The sequence below is a fragment of the Sapajus apella genome, unplaced genomic scaffold (assembly GCF_009761245.1).
Source record: "Sapajus apella isolate SASKATOON/1434 unplaced genomic scaffold, GSC_monkey_1.0 scaffold4, whole genome shotgun sequence".
NCBI lineage: Eukaryota > Metazoa > Chordata > Mammalia > Primates > Cebidae > Sapajus > Sapajus apella.
This window is the reverse complement of record NW_022436944.1, coordinates 28,565,710-28,572,762: the sequence shown is the minus strand read 5'-3', so window position 1 is coordinate 28,572,762 and position 7,053 is coordinate 28,565,710. Positions and strand designations below refer to the sequence as shown.

The 7,053-nt window shown below is 40.3% G+C and overlaps 1 long non-coding RNA gene across 1 annotated transcript in view; it reads left to right on the top strand.

Annotated features, from left to right (window-relative positions):
• Positions 1-3,897: 3,897 nt before the first annotated feature.
• Positions 3,898-7,053, top strand: part of LOC116541348 — a 23,454-nt gene continuing 20,298 nt past the window's right edge. Inside the window, exon 1 of the long non-coding RNA XR_004264806.1 lies at positions 3,898-4,471. This is a non-coding gene — a long non-coding RNA (uncharacterized LOC116541348). The remainder of the gene's footprint in view (positions 4,472-7,053) is intronic.

Below are 7,053 nucleotides of genomic sequence, written 5' to 3'. Positions count from 1 at the left end.
GAGACAGAGTCTCACTCTGTCACCCAGGCTGGAGTGCAGTGGTGTTATCTCAGCTCACTGCAACCTCCACCTCCTGGGTTCAAGCAATTCTCCTTCTCAGCTTTCCAAGTAGCTGGGACTACAGGCGTACACCACCACATCCAGCTAATTTTTGTGTTTTTAGTAGAGATGGGGTTTCACCCTGTTGGCCAGGATAGCCTTGCTCTCTTGACCTTGTGATCTGCCCGCCTCAGCCTCCCAAAATGCTGGGATAACAGGTGTGAGCCACCATGCCTGGACCAAGAATTTCTTAAAGCAACAAACTTACAGAAATCTGATAAATGACTATTATCCAAAATATACAAAAAACTCTTAAAACTCAACAATAAGAACATAAACAATCCAATTTAAAAATGGACCAAAGCCTTTAATAGACACCTCACCAAAGAAAATATGCAGATGGTGAATAAGCATATGAAAAGATGCTCCATATCACAGGTAATTCAGAAACTGCAAATTAAAACTGTAATGAGGTCCACTATACACCAATTAGAATGACTAAAATCCAAAACACTGACAACAAGGATTGTTTAGCAAGGATGTAGGGCAACAGGAACTATTACTTTTTGCTATGGGAATGCAGAATGATATAGCCACTTTGGAAGACAGTTTGGTAGTTTCTTACAAAATGAAACATACTCTTAACCTGCGATTCAGCAGTCACAGTCCTGGGTATTTACCCAAGGATGATAAAAGCTTATGTCCACACAAAAACCTGCACATGGTTATTTGTAGCAGCTTTATTCACAACTGCCAAAACTTGAAAGCAACTAAATGTTCTTCAGGAGGTGAATGAATAAACTGTGCTACTTCCAAGCACTGGAATATTATTCAATACTAAAAAGAAATAAGTTATCAAGGCATGCAAAGACATGTAGGACACAAATGCATATTGCAAAGTAAAAGTGGCCAGTCTGAAAATGCTACAAGCTTTATGTTTCCAACTATATGACATTCTGGAAAATGCAAAACTATGGAGATAGTAGAAAGATCAGTGGTTACCAGGGTTTCATGAAAGAAGAGATGAATAGACAGAGCATACAGGATTTCTAGGGCAATGAACCTACTCTCTCATACTATAATGGTGAGTACATGCCATTATACATTTATCCAAATCCCTAGAATATAGAACACCAAGACTGAACCCCAATATAAACTAGGGGCTTTAAGTGATAATGATGTAGCAATGTAGGTTTGTCAATCAAACAAATGTACCACTCTGGTGGAGGATGTTGATAATGGGAAAGATTACCCATGTGTGAAGGTAGGGGGCATATGGGAAATCTCTGTACCTTCCTTTCAATTTTGTTGTAAATCTAAAACTGCTCTAAAAAATAATGTCTTTTTTAAAAAGCAGTTAGAGGTGGGGAAATACACATTACATACAAGGAACAATGACATGGATCACAGAGGATTTCCTATCAGAAACAATACAAAAAAGAAGACAGTGAGGCAACATTTGAAAGCGAAAGACAAAAACAAGAAAAAAAAAGAAAGAAAGAAAGTGACAAACAACAAGAACTATCAACATAGAATTCTATCCCCGGTGAAAATATCTTTCAAATTTGAAGGCAAAATAAAGACTTTTTGAAGATATACAAAAGCTGGCCGGGCACAGTGGTCTTACACCTGTAATCCCTTTGGGAGGCCAAGGCAGGTGGATCACTTGAGGTCAGAAGTTCGAGGCCAGCCTGGCCAAAATGCTGAAACCCCGTCTCTACTAAAAATTCAGAAATTAGCTGGGTGTCATGGTGGGCACCTGTAATTCCAGCTACTCAGGAGGCTGAGGCAGGAGAATCACTTGAACCTTGGAGGCGGAGGCTGCAATGAGCCGAGATTGCACCATTGCACTCCAGCCTGGGAAAAAGTGTGAACCCCCATCCAAAAAAAAAAAAAAAAAAGGATATACAAAAGCTGAAACAATTTATCACACATAGAATTGCAATACAAGAAATATTAAAAGAAGTCCTTTAGGCAGTAGGCAAATTATATGAGGAAATATGGATCTACACAAGGGAATGAAGAACACCAGAAATGAGTATATATAAGTAAATATACAAAGGTTTAAGAAAAATTTTTTAATTTTTTTAAATTTAATTCACTATTTAAATAAAATTAGGTCAGGTGTGGTAGCTCACACCTGTAATCCCAGCACTTTGGGAGGCCGAGGCAGGCGGATCACGAGGTCAAGAGATCGAGACCATCCTGGCCAACATGGTGAAACCTGTCTCTACTAAAAATACAAAAATTGGCTGGGCATGGTGGCACGCACCTGTAGTCTCAGCTACTCGGGAGGCTGAGGTAGGATAATTGCTTGAACCCAGGAGGCGGAGGTTGCAGTGAGCCGAGGTCTCACCATTGCATTCCAGCCTGGCTGCTGGTGATGGAGCGAGACTATGTCTCAAAAAAGAATAAATAAATAAAATAAAAAATAACAAAAATTTATAAATAAATAAATAAATAAAATCAAGACAATGTAGTGTGGAAGTTATAACACAGGTAAAAATAAAATATATTACTAAATAGCATAAATGCTGGAAGTGAAGCAATGGAAATGTATGATTATAAGGTTCTTACACTATATGTAAAGTGGTATAATATCACTGGAAGGCAGAAAGTCATGACTTAAAGATGTATATTATAACCCTAAAGCATCCACCAGAATGGCACAACTGAGCTTACAGCTAATAAAAAGAAGGTAAAATTGAATCATAAAAATATTCAGTTATTCTCTAAGAAGTCAGAAAAGGAAGAAATGGGGAAAAAACTGATGAGAAAAATAGAAAAAAGAAAACAATATGAATGACTTAAAATTGACCATATCAACGGGCAAAAATCAAAATGGGGAGAAAAATGGAGTGCAGATAGGCAAAACAAACTCAAAATAAACAAACAAAAAAGTTCTCAGTAATTGTATTATCCTGAGACTTTTGTGTGAATAATGTGGTCAAAGTAAATGAGTGATTATAGAATATTCTAATTCTATCATACCCTAAGTCCTTGAAAATCAGGATTTCCAATGTGGTGTATAGAAATATATCCAATATAGAAAAGGTTATGTAAAACACCCTGTAGTCCTGAATTTGAATTAGAAGTATCAGTATGAACTTGAGATATTTTGCTCTGTGTGTGTGTGTGTGCGTGTGTGCGTACATTTCCTAGCAATGTCCATTGAAGAAGCCTACAAACAATGGCCAATCCAGTAGCAATTAGCCATCCTTTAACCCAAACAGATTGTGGTTTTGAAATATGTCTAAGAAAAATTAAGGCTTTTAGAGGGAAATACTTCAAGGCCTGAGGCAGGAAAATCCATGATGAATCTAGAATATATTTTCACATCAGATAGCAAGAAAGCTACTAGGGTCACAAATGATTCAGGAGCCAACTTGAGGAGGCTTCTACTGAACAAAAATAGGATACTTGTAGCTTTATAAAGCATAATCGTTGTAATTGGTCAGAACTCTTTAAATATATTTAAAATCATAGACTCATGATATTTTTTAAAAACCTAATTAACTTGTTTTGGATCATGATAGATACCCAAATCACCATCTATTTTTTTTTTTTTTGAGACGGAGTTTCGCTCTTGTTACCCAGGCTGGAGTGCAATGGCGCGATCTCGGCTCACCGCAACCTCCGCCTCCTGGGTTCAGGCAGTTCTCCTGCCTCAGCCTCCTGAGTAGCTGAGATTACAGGCACGCGCCACCATGCCCAGCTAATTTTTTGTAGTTTTAGTAGAGACGGGGTTTCACCATGTTGACCAGGATGGTCTCGATCTCTTGACCTCATGATCCGCCCGCCGCGGCCTCCCAAAGTGCTGGGATTACAGGCGTGAGCCACCGCGCCCGGCCTCCAAATCACTATCTTAAAACCTGGTAAGAGAGAGAACCAAAGATTCATTTTGTGTTTCCTATATAAAATTGTGCTTGTGGTTACTAGCAGTAAAAACAGTCGTTATAAAAATATTTCAACTTATAGATGTATATAAAAGCATTCCAACTAATACATGGCAAATAAATTATTGAGTTAGAATATTACAATTTTGCAACTCCCAGTAAATTAATGGATGTAGACATTGGTCATCAAAGGCTGCTAATATCAAAAAACGAGTGAAAACCAAACGTTATTTGCCTCCTGATGAATGAACACAGCACCACCTGTGGACTTTTCAAAGGGATTATACCTAAATCCAATAAAGCCTCTGATTCCAGCTGCCAATCTGCAGGTAATACAGAGAACAGAGAAATGTATTGAACTGTACCAAGAGCAAAATCCAGACAGTGGGAAACCACACATCAGAAGTTCCAGTGTCTTAATCTGAAAAAAAATTTAAAGAAAACAAAGAATGGAGGGGATTCCTGAAGATTAAAAGATACTTTAAGGCTGGGCTCTGTGGCTCATGCCTGTAATCCCAGCACTTTGGGAGGCCAAGGTGGGTGGATTACTTGAGGTCAGGAGTTCAAGACCAGCCTGGCCAACATGGTAAAACCCTATTACTACTAAAAATACAAAATTCAGGTGCAGTGGTGCATGCCTGTAATCACAGCCACTTGGGAGGCTGAGGCAAGAGAACTGCTTGAACCCAGGAGGCAGAGGTTGCAGTGAGCTGAGATCACACCACTGCACTACAGCCTAGGCGACAGAGCAAGACCCCATCTCAAAAAAGAAAAAAAAAAAGGCCTAGTGATTACAGACTCTTTAAGGGTAAGTCAAGACAATGAAAAAATTATAAATTCCCTATAATATAAAAACTTCTGCAAATCAATAAGAAATTAAGGTTTAATTCAATTAAAAAAGAAAAAAATAGGCAAAAATTGTCCAGGTGCAGTGGCTCAAGCCTGTCATCCCAGCACTTTGGAAGGTTGAGGAGGGAAGATTGCTTGAGGCCAGGAATTTGAGAGCAGCCTGGGGTACATAGCAAGACTCCATCTCTACAAAAATTTTTTAAAAATTAGCCAGGTGTGGTGATGTGCACCTGTAACCTTAGCTACTTGGGAAGCTGAAGTGGAAGCATCAGTTGAGCCCAGGAGTTCAAGGCTACAGTGATTTATGATGACACCACCGTACTCCAGCAGCCTGGGTATGGGTGGCAAAGCAAGGTCCCACCTCTTAAAAAAAAAAAAAAAGAAAAGAAAAAGAAAGACCAGGAAGTTCACAGTAAAAGATAAGCAAAGGCTCATCAAGTTTAATAATATGGAAAGGTATGGAGAAACACATCCCTTGAAGAATAAATTTGTAACAACTTCTGCAGAGGGCAGTTGAGCTATACCTATCACAATTATAAACCAGCATATCTTTTTCTTGAGACAGGGTCACAGTCTGTCACCCAGGCTAGAGCGCAGCGGCATGATCTCTGCTCACTGCAACTTCCACCTCCTGAGTTCAAGTAATTCTCATGCCTCAGCCTCCCCAGTAGCTGGCATTATAGGTGCACACCACCACGCCCAGCTAATTTTTGTATTTTTAGTAGAGATAGGCGTTTTACTATGTCAGCCACGCTAGTCTCAAACTTCTGGCCTCAAGTGATCTGCCCATCTCAGCTTCCCAAAATGCTAGGATTACAGGTGTGAGCCACCATGCCAGGCCTGACTAGCAATTCCATTACCAGGAATTTATCCTAGAGATCCAGTTACACATGGGTAAAATGACATATATATTCATTTTCATTGTTTTTGTTATCAAAGGGTTAGAAACAACCTAATGTATATCAGTAGGAGGTGGTTTAATAAGATATGTTTATGTAATGCACCCATAAAAAAACAAAAAAGGGACGGGCGTGGTGGCGCGTGCCTGTAGTCCCAGCTATTTGGGAGGCTGAGGCTGGAGGATCTCTCGAGTCCAGGAGTTCTGGGCTGTAGTGCGCTATGCCAGTGAGTGTCCGCACTAAGTTCGGCATCAATATGGTGACCTCCCGGGAGCGGGGGACCACCAGGTTGCCTAAGGAGGGGTGAACCGGGCCAGGTCGGAAATGGAGCAGGTCAAAACTCCCGTGCTGATCAGTAGTGGGATGGCTCCTGTGAATAACCACTGCACTCTAGCCTAGGCAACATAGCAAGACCCCGTCTCTATTAAAAAAAGAAAAAAGAGCCGGGTGCGGTGGCTCAAGCCTGTAATCCCAGCACTTTGGGAGGCCGAGGCGGGTGGATCACAAGGTCAAGAGATCGAGACCATCCTGGTCAACATGGTGAAACCCCGTCTCTACTAAAAATACAAAACATTAGCTGGGCATGGTGGCGCGTGCCTGTAATCCCAGCTGCTAAAGAGATTGAGGCAGGAGAATTGCCTGAACCCAGGAGGCGGAGGTTGTGGTGAGCCGAGATCGCGCCATTGCACTCCAGCCTGGATAACAAGAGCGAAACTCCGTCTCAAAAAAAAAAAAAAAAAAAAAAAAAAAGAAAAAAAAAAAAAAGAAAAGAAATAAGATAAAAAAAAAAAAATAAAACAAAAAACAGAAAAGGACTTTTGCAAATGGACATGGTATCACCTCCAAGATCTATGTTGATTGTTAAAGTGGAAAAAAGCAAAGTAACAAATAGAATATAGATTGCCACCATATTCCTCAAAAGAGAGAAGAAAAAGATAAATTCAACTTATAATGTTTTGTTGACTCTAGAGAGTGGAACTGGGTGACTGGAAGACAGACGTGAAACAGATATATTTCATTATGTGAATATATAAGTAATTCAAAAAAAGAAAATTTAAAGAAAACCAAATGAGGCTGTGTGCGATGGCTCATGCCTGTAATCCCAGCACTGTGGGAGACCGAGGCAGGCAGATCACCTGAGGTAGTGAGTTCAAGACCAGCCTAACCAAAATAGAAACCCCGTTAGTAATAAAAACACCAAGCTTAGCTGGGTGTGGTGGCACATGCCTGTAATCCCAGCTACTCAGGAGGCTGAGGCAGGAGAATCGCTTGAACCCAGGAGGCGGAGATTGTGGTGAGCTGAGATCGTGCCATTGCACTCCAGCCTGGGCAACAAGACCTAAACTCCAACTCAAAAAAAAAAAAAAAAA